The sequence below is a fragment of the Oncorhynchus tshawytscha genome, linkage group LG20, assembly GCF_018296145.1.
Source record: "Oncorhynchus tshawytscha isolate Ot180627B linkage group LG20, Otsh_v2.0, whole genome shotgun sequence".
NCBI classification, from domain to species: domain Eukaryota; kingdom Metazoa; phylum Chordata; class Actinopteri; order Salmoniformes; family Salmonidae; genus Oncorhynchus; species Oncorhynchus tshawytscha.
This window is the reverse complement of record NC_056448.1, coordinates 18,663,575-18,682,749: the sequence shown is the minus strand read 5'-3', so window position 1 is coordinate 18,682,749 and position 19,175 is coordinate 18,663,575. Positions and strand designations below refer to the sequence as shown.

General features: G+C 42.3%; 1 pseudogene; it reads right to left on the bottom strand.

Moving 5' to 3' along the window:
- Positions 1-2,674: 2,674 nt before the first annotated feature.
- On the bottom strand, positions 2,675-18,286 carry LOC112219839 (annotated as a pseudogene).
- Positions 18,287-19,175: the final 889 nt, after the last annotated feature.

The window sequence follows — 19,175 nt, the reverse complement described above, 5'->3', positions numbered from 1 at the left end:
GCAAATTTATATACACTACCGGTCAAAAGTTTTAGAACACGTACTCATTCAAGTTAAAAAAATAAATAATTATTGTATACATTGTAGAATAATAGTGAAGACATCAAAACTATGAAATAACACATATGGGATCATGTAGTAACCAAAAAAGTGGTAAACAATATATTTTATATTTGAGATTCTTCAAAAAGCCACCCGTTGCCTTGATGACAGCTTTGCACAGTCTTGGCATTTTCTCAACCAGATTCAAGAGGTAGTCACCTGGATTAATGTGGAATTTATTTCCTTAATGCGTGAGCCATTCAGTTGTGGTATACAGAAGATAGGGCTATTTGGTAAAAGACCAAGTCCATATTATGGCAAGAACAGCTCAAATAAGCAAATAGAAACGACAGTCCATCATTACTTTAAGACATGAAGGTCAGTCAATCCAGAAAATTTCAAGAACTTTTAAAGTTTCCTCAAGTGCAGTCGCAAAAACCATCAAGCACTCTGATGAAACTGGCTTTCATAAGGACAACCACAGAAATGGAAGTACCAAAGTTAACTCTGCTGCGGAGGATAAGTTCATTAGAGTTACCAGCCTCAGAAATTGGAGCCCAAATAAATGCTTCACAGTTCAACATCCTGTTCAAAGGAGACTGCGTAAATCTGGCCTTCATAGTAGAATTGCTGCAAAGAAACCACTACTAAAGGACACCAATAAGAATAAGAGACTTGCTTGGGACAAGAAACAGGAGCAATGGTCTGGAGTTCAAATTGGAGATTTTTGGTTCCAACCGCTGTGTCTTTGTGAGACGCGGCGTGGATGTAGGAATGATCTCCGCATGTGTATTTCCCACCGTAAAGCATGGAGGAGGGGTTGGGGTGCTTTGCTGGTTACACTGACTGATTTATTTAGAATTCAAGGCACACTTAACCAGCATGGCTACCACAGCATTCTGAAGCGATACGCCTTCCCATCTGGTTTGGGCTTAGTGGGACTATCATTTGTTTTCCAAAAAGACAATGATCCAACTCACATCCAGGCTGTGTAAGGGCTATTTGTGACCAAAAAGGAGAGTGATGGAGTGCTGCATCAGATGACCTGGCCTCCACAATCCCCTGACCTCAACCAAATTGAGATGGTTTGGGATGAGTCAGACTGCAGAGTGAAGGAAAAGCAGCCAACAAGTGCTCAGCAATTGTGGGAACTCCTTCAAGACTGTTGGAAAAGCATTCCAGGTGAAGCTGGTTGAGAGAATGCCAAGCGTGTGCAAAGCTGCCATCAAGGCAAAGCTTGGCTATTTGGAGAAACTCAAACATAAAATATATTTTGATTTGTTTAACACTTTTTTGGTTACTAAGTTATTCCATATGTGTTATTTCATAGTTTTGATGTCTTCACTATGTAGAAAATTGTAAAATTAAAGAAAAACCCTTGAATGAGTAGGTGTTCTAAAACTTTTGGCCGGTAGTGTATATAAAAAATAAAAACAAAAAAGTATTCAGACCTTTTCCTATGAGACTCGAAATTGAGCTCAGTTGCATCTTGTTTCCATTGATCATCCTTGAGATGTTTCCACAACTTGATTGGAATCCACCTGTGGTAAATTCAAATGATTGGACATGATTTGGAAAGGCTCACACTTGTCTATGTAAGGTCCCACAGTTGAAAGTGCATGTTAGAGCAAAAACCAAGCAATGAAGTCAAAGAAATTGTCTGAGACAGGATTGGGTCGAGGCACAGATCTGGGCAAGGGTTCCAAAAAATTACTGCAGCATTGAAATTCCCCAAGAACCTAATGGCCTCCATCATTCTTAAATGGAAGAAGTTTGGAACCACCAAGACTCTTCCTAGAGCTGACCACTTGGCCAAACTGAGCAATCGGAGAAGGGCCTTGGTCAGGAAGGTGAACAAGAATCCGATGGTCACTCTGACAGAGCTCCAGAGTTCCTCTGTGGAAATGGGAGAACCCTCCAGAAGGACAACCATCTCTGCAGCACTCCACCAATCAGGCAATTATGTTAGAGTGGCCAGATGGAAGCCACTCAGTAAAAGGCACATTACAGCCCGCTGGGAGCTTGCCAAAAGGTACTTAAAGGATTCTCAGATCATGAGAAACAAGATTATTTGGTCTGATGAAACCAAGATTGAACTCTTTGGCCTGAATGCCAAGCGTCACGGCTGGAGGAAAGCTGGCACCATCTCTACGGTGAAGCATGGTGGTGGCAGCATCATGCTCTGGGTATGTTTTTCAGCTGCAGGGACTGGGAGACTCGTCAGGATCGAAGAAAAGCTGAATGGAGCAAAGTACAGAGAAATCCTTGATAAAAACCTGCTCAGGACCTCAGACTGAGGTGAAAGTTCACCTTCCAACAGGACAATGATCCTACGCACACAGCCAAGACAATGCAGGAGTGGCTTCGGGACATGTCTCTGAATGTCCTTGAGTGGCCCAGCCAGAGCCCGGACTTGAACCCGAGCAAACATCTCTGGAGAGACCTGAAAATAGCTGTGCAGCGACGCTCCCCATCCAACCTGACAGAGCTTGAGAGGACCTACTGAGAATGGGAGAAACTCCCCAAATACAGGTGTGCCAAGCGTCATACCCAAGAAGACTCAAGGCTGTAAAGGTGCTTCAACAAAATACTGAGTAAAGGGTCTAAATACTTACTGTGTGTAGATTGATGAGGCAAAAAACAATATAATCCATTTTAGAATAAGGCTGTAATGTAACAAAATGTGGAAAAGGTCAAGGGGTCTGAATACTTTCTGAGTGCACCGTATGTGCTGTGAGAAGCATTGAAAAGACATACGGGACACTATTCCTCACTAATACTCCCAATCATTACATTTCACTGTACACTTCCTCTCTTCCATAGTCCCATATACTTCACTGTGAGTTAGGGTAGATGTCAGTCTCCTTATAAACTGTATTGTCCAGATTATTAAAACAAACAGAACAGAGCTTCTCTTGTGAGATCACTTCATGTAAACACATCTTTCTGCACTCAGACATTCTTGAACATGAACATAATAACAATATTGCATCTGAAAAGCTGAACATGAACCCCAGTTACTGAAAAAAACGCCAAATAGAAAGCACATTGTGTAACTGGTTGAGGATCACTGACAAAGAAGTGGCTAAGGAAGTGGTTCAAAACACATTCAGGAACAAAACTAGCCCTCGATCTGTTATAATACTTTCTTCGATCTGTTATAATACTACATAGCCAAGTCAAATGGTGAGGACCTCAAGGTCAGTCCAAGCAGTGCAATCTCTCATAGGTAAAGAGGGAGAAAATACATTTAATGACCACATTGCCAACTGGTAATAGTATTTAATTATTTTTAAATCAAATGGGCATAGCAAAAGAACAGGCCAAGGCTGTGTAAAATTAAACAATAGTTTAGTGCATTTTAAATTAAGAAATGGGTCTGTCCAAGAGGGAGTTATTTTGTCTGATTTCCTTAAACACTGCAAATTATATTTCTGGAGTCACGTTGTGTGTAACCTGTGGTTATCTGATGAAAAAGATGGGGCCTGTTGTACCTCGTGTTGCTGTGGTAGCTGCTGTGGTTTCCCTGACAGTCTCTCCCACAGCAGCAGCTGGCCCCCAGGCTGAGGCTCCAACTCCTACATGAACCAGTGAGAGATAAGAGATATAATTTCATCATGACAATGCCCCCGTGCACAAAGTGAGGTCCATACAGAAATGGTTTGTCGAGATCGGTGTGGAAGAACTTGACTGGCCTGCACAGAGCCCTAACCTCACACCATCGAACACCTTTGGGATGAATTGGAATGCTGACTGCGAGCCAGGCCTAATCTCCCAACATCAGTGCCCGACCTCACTAATGCTCTTGTGGCTGAATGGAAGCAAGTCCCCGCAGCAATGTTCCAACATCTAGTGGAAAGCCTTCCCAGAAGAGTGGAGGCTGTTATAGCAGCAAAGGGGGACCAACTCCTTGATTTTGGACTGAGATGTTCGACGAGCAGGTGTCCACATACTTTTGGTCATATAGTGTATGTAGCAAACTAGCAATATACAGTATGTGTTCTGCATGGTCCCCAAGAAATAAACAAGTCATCTCATTTGAAATCTTAAATGTAAGCCATTTTGGTATGTTTGTTTAATTAGTCTTTGTACATTGAATGCTGTTTGTCGGTGGGGTCATCTTGACAATATAGAGTAAAATAGTAATGAAGCATTGTTGTAGGCACTAATGGGGGAGAACTCAGCCATGGCTCGTTGGCCAAAGCCTATGGGGAAATGAATGTTTTTTTTTGTAGGATTTTTGGATAAACGCTGAAAATATGGTCTGTGGTAAACACAGGCTTAGGAGGATCTCCTAAAATACGTTTTGTTCTATGAAATAATCTCAATCAGCTAACATCACTATCTGTGAATTTTGAAGCATTTTGAGTAATGAAAACAATAACATAAAGGCTTAATAATTCATAAAGTTCATGTTAACGGACTGATATCTCATAGAACAAAACGTATAAGATCCCCTAAGCCTTTGTTAAATTCAGACCTTATTTTCAGCACACATCCCATAAACATTTTTTGTAATTTAGCAGATGCTCTTATCCTGAGCAACTTACCATAATGATTACACACATTTTCATACTGGGAATTGAACCCACAACTCTGGCTTTGCAAGCACCATGCGCTAACAACTGAGCCACACAGGACTTCATAGAAATGGCAACAAGGAAGAAAATGCTAAATCATTTCATTTTTTTAGGACAACAAGCTGGCAAGTTCTCTTAACAGTAGATTGTGGGGGAGTTTTGACCATAATATTTATTTGTATTTATTTATTACACCTTTATTTAACCAGGTAGGCTAGTTGAGAACAAGTTCTCATTTGCAACTGCGATCTGGCCAAGATAAAGCATAGCAATTCGACACATACAACAACACAGAGTTACACATGGAATAAACAAAACAGAGTCAATAATACAGCAGAACAAAATAAAACAAAAGTCTATATACAGTGAGTGCAAATGATGTAAGATAAGGGAGGTAAGGCAATAAATAGGCCATGGTGGCGAAGTAATTACAATATAGCAATTAATCACTGGAATGGTAGATCGGCAGAAGATGAATGTGCAAGTAGAGATACTGGGGTACAAAGGAGCAAGATAAATAAAGCATGGAGATGAGGTAGATAGATGGGCTGTTTACAGATGGGCTATGTACAGGTGCAGGGATCTGTGAGCTGCTCTGACACCTCGTGCTTAAAGTTAGTGAGGGAGATAATAGCTGCAGTCTGTGAAGACATTTTCACCATATTAGCAGCATAACATCTCTCTTTGTTCGGTTGTCTATATTGGTTCTAGTCTGTGGAGTTGTTCTGACTGTATTGATGTTAGGTAACCCACCTGTCCATTTCTGCTGATCTGCACTTTCTTGTTGTCGTTCCAGGGGTTGAGCAGCTGCTGGGCATACTGGAAGGGCAGGCTCTCTTTCCGGGTCCACTCCACACTGAAGAACCCCCCCAACCCTGTGGAGCCCCAGTCCTGACAGTGCCCCTGTCTGATGACCGACATCATCTGCGCATAGCCCTGAGAGGCACCAAAATGACATGTTACAGTCTACTAAAAATAAAATAAAAAATAAAACATTTTAAAAAGGATCTATCTACATTTTTGTCATTTCCTTGTTCTGTCCAATGTTCTCCACCTATATAGTACTCTAAATACCCCAATTCATGTTGTTAAGTTCAATAGAATAGAAGATGAAAATTGCTGACACCATTCAAAACAATGAGGGTTTGGAACTTTAAAGCCAATTAGCTCAGAATTATCTTTTTGCAGAAAGAACCTTAGAACACCAAGCTCTCGACTTTGCGCCAAACAATTAGAAAAGTTTAAAAATACAATACCATTCAGTAGTCACTAGATAAGACTATCAAGTAGTCGTTAGATAACACTCATCAAGTAGTCACCACACAAGACTATCAAGTAGTCACTAGACTTTTTCAATCTCTCACCTTCCTCAGAGCTGGTGCAGATGTTTTGCAGCAGGTGCATGATGAGGTCCAGGTCCACCTGCTCGTCGTCAAAGCTGTGGTGGTATTCCTTGAGCAGATCCTGGTCCTCCGGGCTCGTCTCTGTGGTGGCTGCCTGCACCAGGGACCACTCGTCCAGCTTCCCCGCCTCCAGGGATGAGCTACCAAGGAAGGGAGTATTTCTGTTATCATCCTCAAACAAAGGCAGGGTTTTCACATAGAGCCATTCATAACAATGATACAGTGATAAATGGTGCTCTTACAGGTAGGATTCTAGTAGGTCCACCACCTCTGCCTGCTGGAAGTGCTTGGCCCAGTCCAGTGCTGTCCTGAAACAAACCAAATACTGATCAATATTTCAGACCCTTACCAGCCATTGGAGGCCTTTATTCTGATGCTGGCTCCCATACTAAGCAGCTGCTCAATCTGACTAAGGAAGCCTCGACCTGCTGCCACCATGAGGGGAGTGGCGCTTGCCTCACTGTGCATGTAGTCCACTGAGAAGCAGAAGGAGGAGGACATATCAGGCTTGGAACTACTGGGAATATTACTCTCAACTCTTGGGATTACATTAAAAAAAAATGTATTTACATTTTTTTATTTACTTTTTTGATTATGTTGGTGTCATTATTTCATACACAAATGAAATAGAGATACAAGAGTAAACTGGGGCACATAGTTAAGGACGCATACAAAACCTTACCGCTGACGTTCTCACTAAGAATGAGATTGAAGAGCTGGATGAAGGCATCAGCGTCCTGGTTGAGGAAGATGTCTGAGATGCAGGCATCCATCTCCTTCAGCAGCCACGGGTCCAATGACGCCACATCTTTCTCATTCTGAAACAACACATCCTGTATCAAACTGATAGCAAACCCAGTGCCACTTACTAAGAACCAGGAAATAATATCCCCTGTGACATTGCTCCTCATGATTGAGTTCACCAATCAGTGAATAATCCAAAAATAATTAGTGGCATCTCTTCAGCCCATTCAGAGTACATACTGAAAATAACTGAAGCAACTGGGAGAAAATAAAATAGAAAACTAGGATATTGAGAAATGAGCATGGCCCCCATATCCAACCCAAACTAACTGTTGTTCTCACCAGCTGGTTGAAGACACTGTCCCCTCCATCATCCAGCAGGTCGTTCTGCTGGAGGACACAGGAGGCTGAGGTCTTCTCCCTCTGGGGCTCCTGGCGGGAGCCGCCCTCCTGGACCTTACACCACTCTGTCAGGGACGTCTGCTGCTTCTCCACTGCCAGGGATGACACACACATGCACTTGTTCAGTTGGGAGACATTGGACATGAGTCCAAAACAGTGTTCAGAAATCAAAATGGAAATCAAGCAAACCAGGATTGAGAGAAGGTTGGTAGTTACCCCTCTGAATTTCCTTTTTGTATTTCATCATGTCTTTGTTTGCATAACCTGTTGTCCTCAAGATATCTTCCAGGAAGAGTTGCTTCACCTCAAATGGTCTTCCTTTGACTAGATCAAAAAAGTATTCTTACTTTCCCATTTATTAATTTCATTTAACAAATCAGTGCTTGCAGGACCAGTCAAGACAAGCACTAGCCTCGTCCATACAGAGGTCTTTCCCTGCAATTACCTGGCTTTTGCAGGTAACGGTTTCATTGATGAATCCCAGTCCCAATTTCAGATGAGTATATTAGGTGATTCTGTAGTGATTTCTGTACTCTCGTCTCTGTATGTGGCCTATCCAAACAGACGGGGTTGACTTACTGTGGATGACGGGACAGGAGCTGAAGTAGCGGAGGAACATGGAGCATGTCCCTCATCTTGATCCGCAGGAAGTCACTCAGGCTGTCCCGCTCGTGAACCTCGTCCTGACACAATGAACTCATTTTGATGTGCATTCATACAGTAAAAGCTGTGAACTATAGCTGTGAACTACCACAATGACATGAGTAAAAGTGGACATTGTGGCGTCTCCAGCCATCAGTGTTCTCAGCAGGACTCCGCTGGTGCAGAAGGTGAGCAGCGTCTTAGGAGAAACTCTGAGGGGACAAACAAATCAAATTTCATTTGTCACATGCGCCAAACACAACAGGTGTAAACCTTACCATGAAATGCTTACTTACAAGCCCTCATCCAACAATGCAGTTCAAGAAATAGAGTTAAGAAAATATTTGCGAAATAAACTAAAGTAAAAAATCTAACAAAAATGAACACAATAAGATTACATAACAATAACGACGCTATATAGAGGGGGTACCGGTACCGAGTCAATGTGTGGAGGTTCAGCTTAGTCGAGGTAATTTGTACAGGGGTAAAGTGACTATGCATAGATAATAAACAACCGATCAGAATGCTCTCGATGTTGCAGCTGTAGAACGTTTTGAGGATCTGGGGACCCATGCGAAATCTTTTCAGTCTCCTGAGGGGGAAAAGGTGTTGTCGTGCCCTCTTCACAACTGTTTTGAAACTCTCGACCCATTCCATTACAGCCCCGTTTGTGTTCATACGGGCCTGTCCGGCCCTCCTTTTCCTGTAGTCCACAATCATCTCCTTGGTCTTGCTCACATTGAGGGAGTGGTTGTTGTCCTGGCATCACACTGCCAGGTCTCTGACCTCCTCACTGTCTCTGACCTCCTCACTGTCCTCCTCATTGTTGTCGGTGATAAGGCCTACATATTTGACCACTGTTATGTCGTCAGCAAACTTGGTGTTGTTGTGCTTGGCCACGCAGTAGTGAGTGAACAGGGAGTACAGGAGGGGAGTAAGCACGCACCCGAGGGGCCCCGGTGTTGAGGATCAGTGTGGCAGATGTGTTGTTGCCTATCCTTCCCACCTGGGGGCGGTCCATCAGGAAATCCAGGATCCAGTTGCAGAGGGAGGTGTTTAGTCCCAGGGTCCTTAGCTTAGTGATGAAATTTCATTAATTTCCGCACAGTAGCCCAGTGAACGTAGACAGAGTTAGTGCCTCCCTTCCTCCCTCGCTCTCTCCTACCTGCTCTCCAGGCGGATCTGGTAGCCGATGGTCTGACCGATGCTCTCCCATCTCTCTGCTGCAACCCGCTCCGCCACAGCGATGGCAGCCAGACGCCGGGGCTGTGTGCAGAAGATACGACAGGCGATCCCATTTCGGCTGCAGTCGTCCAGAAGGAACTGTGGGATCTGGAATGGCAAAACACTTCCCAATTACTTTCTAACTGATCAGGAACTTACAAATGTAATACCTTTATCATACCAATGCAAAACCTTTGTAGAGCATAAGAACAGCACAATCCCATATTTGGACAGTGACGAAAAACGTTTCTCCCCCTCACCTGTGTAGTTTTCCCCGAGCCGGTCTCCCCCACCACTAGGACCACACGGGTGTGTCTTTGATGACCTGGACGATCTCCTCCTGGTGCTCGTACACAGGCAGCGAGCGGCGGAAGAAGTCTAGCTCAGACGGGCCCCTCCTCTTGGACACCTGGGGGATGCCATTGTTGAGCCGCCCGCTGGTCCTGTTCTTGTCACGGCTACTCTCTGGTGGAGAAAAAAAAGAGGGGCAGAGGAATGTTTATACTTTGTATTGTCAATACATATTGTTAACACCTTGATAGTTTATTCATTAGTATATTGACATTACAAACCTAAAGTTTGGCAACGTCTCCCATTGATATCCATGCATTATTAACCCTGAGATGTAACTACCACTCACCAGCCTCCATGGCCACAGACAGGCCTCTCTCAGTGTGAGGCAGTAGGTCTGTGCACTCCTTGTTGGTGATGGGGAACCTCTGCAGCAAGCTACGCACCACATGCTTGGAATTGTGGGAAAGGTTGAAAGTCATGATGGACTGGGCCGTGTCTGAGCCATCCTTCCTTCAGCTCGATCCTTTTCTGAAAATGAATGAAATAGGCTATTAGGCTTGAAGCACAGCACACTAGTAAACCTGAGGGAGGCTTTTAGGGAGTTAGAACTTACGCTACAATGTCGGGGAGGGATACACATACTGTTCTACTCAAGTTCCGCTTGAACACAGTGTATAAAACATGCTCTTTCCATAACATAGACTGACAAGGTGAATCCAGGTGAAAGCTATTATCCCTTATTGATGTCACTTGTTAAATCCAATTCAATCAATGTAGATGAAGGGGAGGAGACAGGTTAACAGATTTTTAAGCCTTTATGACAATTGAGACATGGATTGTGTACAGTGTGGCAAAAAAGTATTTAGTCAGCCACCAATTGTGCAAGTTCTCCCACTTAAAAATATGAGAGAGGCCTGTAATTTTCATCATAGGTACACCTCAACTATGACAGACAAAATGAGAAAAAAAATCCAGAAAATCACATTGTAGGATTTTTAATGAATTTATTTGCAAATTATGGTGGAAAATAAGTATTTGGTCAATAACAAAAGTTTATCTCAATACTTTGTTATATACCCTTTGTTGGCAATGACAGAGGTCAAACGTTTTCTGTAAGTCTTCACAAGGTTTTCACACACTGTTGCTGGTATTTTGGCCCATTCCTTCATGCAGATCTCCTCTAGAGCAGTGATGTTTTGGGGCTGTTGCTGGGCAACACGGACTTTCAACTCCCTCCAAAGATTTTCTATGGGGTTGAGATCTGGAGACTGGCTAGGCCACTCCAGGACCTTGAAATGCTTCTTACGAAGCCACTCCTTCGTTTACATGTTGTCAACAATTTAAGACAACCTCGTCTGTTAAGCCCCATAGTTGCGCACAAGTCGGTTTTGTTGCTAAACAACCAACCCGGCTATGGGCTCTGATATCCCTCATATCAATTTGGATAGCTCACCCTCTGCTTTTAGAGATATATCCCAGGGACTGCGCAATGCGATGGGTGAAGGCCCTCTCAGTACTGGACAGGGAGGAAGGAAACTCAATCTCTGTAAAAAAAAATATAAAAAATATATGTATAATGCATAATATTATACACATTTCTCCATGAATCATCAATTCATCAGCATGAGTAGAAGGACCATTTTCTCTTACCTTTTTGCTCACTGTACTGAAACCTATCAAGGGAGATGTTCACAGCAATCTTAACTTCTTCATGGATGCGTATGTCTTTCAGCCCTTTGCCCCTGGGCCCTCCACTATCAGAGTGTTTGGAGTGGCCCATGGCAGGCTTGTGGGAGGCAGTACTGTGACGTGACATGATGCACTGTAGAACTGAAGAGTTCATCAAATGTAGCTAATGAGCAACCTACTTTACAACAATACATTGCAATCTCTCTAGATGACTGTCACATGTTACTTGAACTAACTAGAGACAAAGGGTAGAGTGTCATTTCAGGAAGCCATGACACCAACCATCTCAGAATGTTCTGAAATGGTTTCTGCAGAAAGATTGGCATTCCTTTAAAATTATTTTGTTAAAATATAATTTGATCTCAGAGAATTTAAGCTAATTGATTGCACCTAAATTGATTCACATAATTTAAAACTAATATAGTACCTAAAATCCGATTTGGACCAAACTTCATGCTACCAATGAGTTAGACATGAGGAATCCAAAGAAATTGTCAAAAGCAACCTACGGACTCCCCACACCATGCCCACCCCAACGGCCAGTAAACAGTATCGTTCACGATGTCTGACGAGTAGTACGAAGCTGCGGCTAGAAGTATTGTTTCTTCATACTAGGTTATGTACAGAAGGGTGCTGAGGGGAGGATGACTCATAATAATGGCTATAATGGAGTGAATGTAATGGTATCAAACACATGCAAACCATATGTTTGCTACCATCCCATTTATTCCGTTCCAGCCATTACTATGAGCCTGTTCTCCCCAATTACGGTGCCACCAACCACCTGTGATGTAATGTATTCTCAGTAAATGTGGTGATGGTTATTTTCCCCTGTTCAGAGAAATTAGTCATTGAAGTTAATGCACCATCATACAACCTGATATTACCAGGAATTAACCACTAGACAGTGCTGTTCCTGCTCTTTGTTGAAAAAAGTGTGATGAATCTCCCTCCCCCTCAATGTTCATTCAAGACAGAACCTTCAAATTATAATGATTTATAAACGTGGGGGAAGAATTCAAGTTAGAACATTTTATTTGCCCAAACACATCTCAAATAAAAATCATAAGAAAACAAATAACAGCATTGAGGACTTCTCATTCCTCATTTCATACTTTCACTTTCTTCAGTGCATCTTCTATTGCAGTGATGTTGCTACATCCCAAAAGATTGCAGTGGTTGGTGCCTTATAGCCAATTTATGCTTGATCCGAAAATGTGGTCGGAGGCTTCGTTTGGAGGGTGTGATGTAATTGAGGAGCCTCTGGAGGCATGCAGAGGCAAAATCAAGCTCCGTACCGCATCGCTGTGCACCTCTCAAATTTACTAACAATGCGGAGGGCTCCATATAACTCCGCATTGACATAATTTGTTTATATTTATTTTACCTTTATTTAACTAGGCAAGTCAGTTAATAAGAACAAATTCTTATTTTCAATGACGGCCTAGGAACAGTTGACGGTAGGCCGGGGCGGAACCTCCTGTATGAAACACAAACTCAATTCCTTGACAACTTTCTTCACAATAGCTCTGCTCTGCTAAGCGCAATAAGTATGAAAGCCCTGTATGAAAGTCTGCATTACAGTAAATGCTGTATGACCTCGTCAGACGTCGGATTGACCATGCAGAGCATTTTAATGGTGCAGCTGATTTCCCAGACGACTCAAACGGAATTATTCTGGTGCTCTGTTCGCTACATACTTCAGTCAGACTTCCATCGTTGAAGTCGTTTGTGGTGACAAGGGGAACAAGGGGCGTTGTACAAAAAAAAGTCATCAACTATTGGATAATCTCCAACAAATCAGAGGATCAAAGCCAATTAACATTTTTCTAAATACCGCTTTACCCATGTGTGTTCTGTCTCTAGCCCAACCCATCGATTTCTGAGACCAATCAGAACGGTTAGAATGTGTTTGCGTTCTAGAAATAGTCTGGGAGGTACTCAGATCCAGGCTCATTATGGAAAAGAAAGTAACGTCCGTGGGCCTGGCGTAGCATTTGGCCGAAGCAAGGAGTTTGGGTAGCCAGGCAGATGATGCTTGTTTTTGGTACATAACGTGTCCACTCTGTTTCGCCAAGAAAATTACCTTGCTGGATAACTTGGATGCATGAATTTCACATTTACGTCCATGCTTCCATCATCCACAGCATCTGCAATTCCAATCCAGTACTCACCATCATAGCAGCAAACTAGAAAATCAAATGCTTAAACAAATCAAAATATATTTTATATTTGAGATTCTTCAAAGTAGCCACCCTTTGCTTGATGACAGCTTTGCACACTCTTGGCATTCTCTCAACCAGCTTCATGAGGTAGTCACCTGGAATGCATTTCAATTAACAGGTGTGCCTTGTTAAAAGTTCATTTGTGGAATTTCTTTCCTTCTTAATGCGTTTTAGCTAATCAGTTGTGTGGTGACAAGGTAGGGGTGGTATACAGAAGATAGGCCTATTTGGTAAAAGACCAAGTCCATATTATGGCAAGAACAGCTCAAATAAGTAAAGAGAAATGACAGTCCATCATTACTTTAAGACATGTAGGTCAATCAATCCGGAATATTTCAAGAACATTTCAAGTTTCTTCAAGTGCAGTCCTAAAAACCATCAAGCGCTATGATGAAACTGGCTCTCATGACGACCGCCACAGGAAAGGAAGAACCAGAGTTACCTCTGCTGCAGAGGATGAGTTCATTAGAGTTAACTGCACCTCAGATTGCAGCCCAAATAAATGCTTCACAGAGTTCAAGTAACAGACACATCTCAACATCAACTGTTCAGAGGAGACTGCATGAATCAGGCCTTCATGGTTGAATTGCTGCAAAGAAACCATTAATAAAAAGAAGAGACTTGCTTGGGCCAAGAAACACGAGCAATGGACATAGAAATCTGTCCTTTCGTCTGATGAGTCCAAATTTGAGATTTTTGGTTCCAACTGGCGTCTCTTTGTGAGTCGCAGAGTAGGTGAACGGATGATCTCCGCATGTGTGGTTCCCACCGTGACGCATGGATGGAGGTGTGATGGTGCTTTGCTGGTGACACTGTCTGTGATTTATTTAGAACTGATTGAAGGCACACTTAACCAGCATGGCTACCACAGCATTCTGCAGCGATACAGCATTCCATCTGGTTTGCACTTAGAGAGTGATGGAGTGCTGCATCATATGACCTAGCCTCCACAATCGCCCGACCTCAACCCAAATGAGATGGTTTGGGACGAGTTGGACCGCAGAGTGAAGGAAAATCAGCTAACAAGTGCTCAGCATATGTGGGAACTCCTTCAAGACTGTTGGAAAAGCATTCCTCATGAAGCTGGTTGAGAGAATGCCAAGAGTGTGCAAAGCTGTCATCAAGCAAAGGGTGGCTACTTTGAAGAATCTCAGATATAAAATATATTTTGATTTGTTTAACACTTTTTTGGTTACTACATGATTCCATATGTGTTATTTCATTGTTTTAATGTCTTCACTATTATTCTACAATGTAGAAAATAGTACAAATAAAGAAAACCCCTTGAATGAGTAGGTGTGTCCAAACTTTTGACTGGTACTGTGTGTGTATATAGAAATATATATATACACATATATACATATCTTTTTTTAAAGGAACTCAAGTCAGGCTTTGGGTAGTGCGTCATGTTAGTCATTGCATACATGATCAACTAGTCCATGTCAGCTAACATGATTTTAATTAGGTTTTTTGGCCCATTGATATTTTTTTACATTTTTTTATCACAGTAATACACATTAGACATAGTATAGAATTGAAAGAAAATTAGCGTTAATACTGCAACATATTCTGCACTAACAAGAGGGGTGTGAACAGTTTGTGTCATGAACAGTGCTGGTGCCCATAGAAATGGACATGGCGTGTGGGCGCAGGATGTGAAATGTGGGAAGGCCCCCCCCCGAGTAAAAAAGTTTGGGAACCCCTGTAATAGAAGATGCACTGAAGAAAGAAAAGAAAGTCAAAGAATTAAATGAGGAATGAGTAGTCCTCAATGCTGTTTTTTGTTTTCATATGATTTTCTTTGAGATGTATTTGAGCAAATATAAAAATGAGCAATCTGCAGTTGCTACATACATTTTGGGCTTATAAATTAATTATACACTGCTCAAAAAAATAAAGGGAACACTAAAATAACACATTCTAGATCTGAATGAATGAAATATTCTTATTAAATACTTTTTTCTTTACATAGTTGAATGTGCTGACAACAAAATCACACAAAAATGATCAATGGAAATCAAATTTATCAACCCATGGAGGTCTGGATTTGGAGTCACACTCAAAATTAAAGTGGAAAACCACACTACAGGCTGATCCAACTTTGATGTTATGTCCTTAAAACAAGTCAAAATGAGGCTCAGTAGTGTGTGTGGCCTCCACGTGCCTGTATGACCTCCCTACAACACCTGGGCATGCTCCTGATGAGGTGGCGGATGGTCTCCTGAGGGATCTCCTCCCAGACCTGGACTAAAGCATCCGCCAACTCCTGGACAGTCTGTGGGGCAACGTGGCGTTGGTGGATGGAACGAGACATGTTGTCCCAGATGTGCTCAATTGGATTCAGGTCTGGGGAACGGGCGGTCCAGTCCATAGCATCAATGCCTTCCTCTTGCAGGAACCGCTGACACACTCCAGCCACATGAGGTCTAGCATTGTCTTGCATTAGGAGGAACCCAGGGCCAACCGCACCAGCATCTGGTCTCACAAGGGGTCTGAGGATCTCATCTCGGTACCTAATGGCAGTCAGGCTACCTCTGTCGAGCACATGGAGGGCTGTGCGGCCCCCCAAAGAAATGCCACCCCACACCATGACTGACCCACCGCCAAACCGGTCATGCTGGAGGATGTTGCAGGCAGCAGAACGTTCTCCACGGCGTCTCCAGACTGTCACATGTGCTCAGTGTGAACCTGCTTTCATCTGTGAAGAGCACAGGGCGCCAGTGGTGAATTTGCCAATCTTGGTGTTCTCTGGCAAATGCCAAACATCCTGCACGGTGTTGGGTTCTAAGCACAACCCCCACCTGTGGACGTCGGGCCTTCATACCACCCTCATGGTGTCTGTTTCTGACCGTTTGAGCAGACACATGCACATTTGTGGCCTGCTGGAGGTAATTTTGCAGGGCTCTGGCAGTGCTCCTCCTGCTCCTCCTTGCACAGGTAGGTAGCGGTCCTGCTGCTGGGTTGTTGCCCTCCTACAGCCTCCTCCACATCTCCTGATGTACTGGCCTGTCTCCTGGTAGCGCCTCCATGCTCTGGACACTATGCTGACAGACACAGCAAACCTTGCCACATCTCGCATTGATGTGCCATCCTGGATGAGCTGCACTACCTGAGCCACTTGTGTGGGTTGTAGACTCAGTCTCATGCTACCACTAGAGTGAAATCACCGCCAGCATTCAAAAGTGACCAAAACATCAGCCAGGAAGCATAGGAACTGAGAAGTGGTCTGTGGTCACCACCTGCAGAACCACTCCTTTATTGGGGGTGTCTTGCTAATTGCCTATAATTTCCACCTGTTGTCTATTCCATTTGCACAACAGCATGTGAAATTTATTGTCAATCAGTGTTGCTTCCTAAGTGGACAGTTTGATTTCACAGAAGTGTGATTGACTTGGAGTTACATTGTGTTGTTTAAGTGTTCCCTTTATGTTTTTGAGCAGTGTATGTACCAAATTATTTTTAAAGAATTTAACTTACTTCATGTGCTTAGTTCAACTGTCGTACCCCATCAAAACCAAAATATAAGCTTGTTTTACTCCAATGTATGTAAACAAAGTAAATGTAAACAAACACTTTATAGCCTCAAAACATAGTTAAAACTATCTGGCCCAGTTTTACTCCAATGTATGTAAACAAAGTAAATGTAAACAAACACTGTATAGCCTCAAAACATAGTTAAAACTATCTGGCCCATGTGCTAGATCCAGCTGTGTGTGCCTCCCTCTAGCGCAAGTGAAGTGAGTTTCGGAACAACTGAAGATATGGATTTTAGAAGTAGTTTTCACATACAAATGTTATATGTCCGAATCAAAAAGGATTTCCAAAACGAACATGGTCGCTGTAGTAGAATTTTGATTTTGATTGGTCCCATCAGGTAGCCTGATTTCAGATATGTCCATGTAAACAGAATTATTAGGGAAATTGTTCTTCTTGCAAAGCAGGTAAACGATTTAATCAAAACTATTACATTAATCTGACTATCCTCAATAATTGTATTATTTTGTGCATGTAACAGTAAACAATGACTAATTTCTCTGAACAGGGGTAAATAACCATCATCAAATTGAATGAAAATACATTACATTGTATAATGAAAAATATACTGCTAGCCGCCACTTCTCACAACTTGTCAGACAGAAAACTGATAATGTATACTGGACTTTGGTGTGGGCTTAGTGTGGGGTTTGGGGAATCTGTGAGTTGCTTTTGACCATTTATTTGGCATCCTCGTGTCTTCATCAATGTTAAGAAAAGGTGTGGTCCAAATTGGATGTTGGGTACTATATTTATTTAATATTAGCTACAGTATATGAATCCTGTACATTGAAATGGCTAATTTGGGTGCAAACTACTAGCTTAATTTAGTTCAAATTGTCTTTCAACAAAATACTTTTGCCGGAATTACCTTATTTGTTTCTAATTACAGAAACGATTTCAGAGACAATCTGAGATGTCGAAATCTTCTTTCTTGAGTTTTTTGAGGTGGAACGACCCTAGAACTACTATGATGCTGACAAAGATTCAATGCTGGCTACTTATGGCTCTCATCTGGAGCTATTCACAAGGGGGCGGAAGGTAGCCTAGTGGTAAGAGTATTGAGTCAGTAACCGAAAAGTTGCTCAATAAAGGTATACATATAAAGTAGTTGCAAACGGTTAGGTAGCCATCACCCGAGCCATGTAGCTTACTATTTATAGGTAAAATAGCTCGTGACAATTGTGTTAATTTAGCTGACGTTAGCGAACTACAGCACCTAGTATCTCAGAAATATAACTAGATAAATTAGCTAGCCACTAGCTTCAAGCAAAAAACAAGCTGGCTAGCTTGTTAGCCAGTTAATATAGTTATAGCTACAGAGATATAACAAACGTGTCATTGAGCTTTATCCATTATTGAGTCAATTATAGACGCATCTCATAATGTTTTAATTGTAAGTAACGTGTAACTAGCTAGGTAATACCTTTTGTTACGTCAGATTCCCGCTCGTGCGCCTGCAGACGTTCGCAAACACTGCATTGATGAAACGTCACAGACACACTAGGGGTGCGTCCCAGTAAGTTTTGCTTCCACTACTTCGTCTGTAAAACGTTCCAGTTATGAATTTAGAACAAGCTTAGACTTGTCTCGTCCGTAAACTGTATTATGTCACTGTCAATGCCAGAAGCAACCCCTACGTACAAGGGAAAAACTTCTCACGCCATTTCGATAACTTAAGTTATTTTTTCGTAGCAGGTTAGGAGAACGTATGCAGCAGGTTGGGAGAATGAGCGTAGCAGGTTATATGATACAGATTGAGGTTACGGTTATGAAAAGAGTTGGGTTTAGCGAAAAGCCTCTCCTAACCTGCTACGAAAATCACTTAATGTTGAAGTTGCGTGAAAAGAGTGCCCCCTACTTCTAAGCTCATGTGTTGATCTGAAAGGTTTAGATAGTACTGAATAGGTGGCGTAACAAATGCTACCCATTTGTGACACGATAGATCCCCACGTTTTGGTCAGTGTTTCCCAGAGGACTCAAGTGTGAAATTGTGTAAAAGGTATACAACCACCCCTTCCTTCATTCCCTGCTCTTCTGGCTTATCCTATTATATCCTTTTAAAATTTAGATAAGGGCTCCCCCTCCTGGACATATGCTGTAGGCATACTGTTGATTATACCTTTTCTAACAGCAGAATACTTGAGTGTACACTGTCATGAGGTGTTATTTTTGTATTAATTGAAACCATAAGAAATCTGTAAAGAAGCTTTTACTGTCAATTGATGTCAAAACCCTGAGCATGTGGAAAAACATCCCTAAAGTTATGTCTACTTGGTTTTTTAAAAATGTGTGGAGAATCAATTGTGCTAAGAAATAGCTTCTCTCCACCACACTCATCCCACTTTAAAGGCCACTTCCACCACTTTTCAACCTCATTTTTATTATCTCCAGCA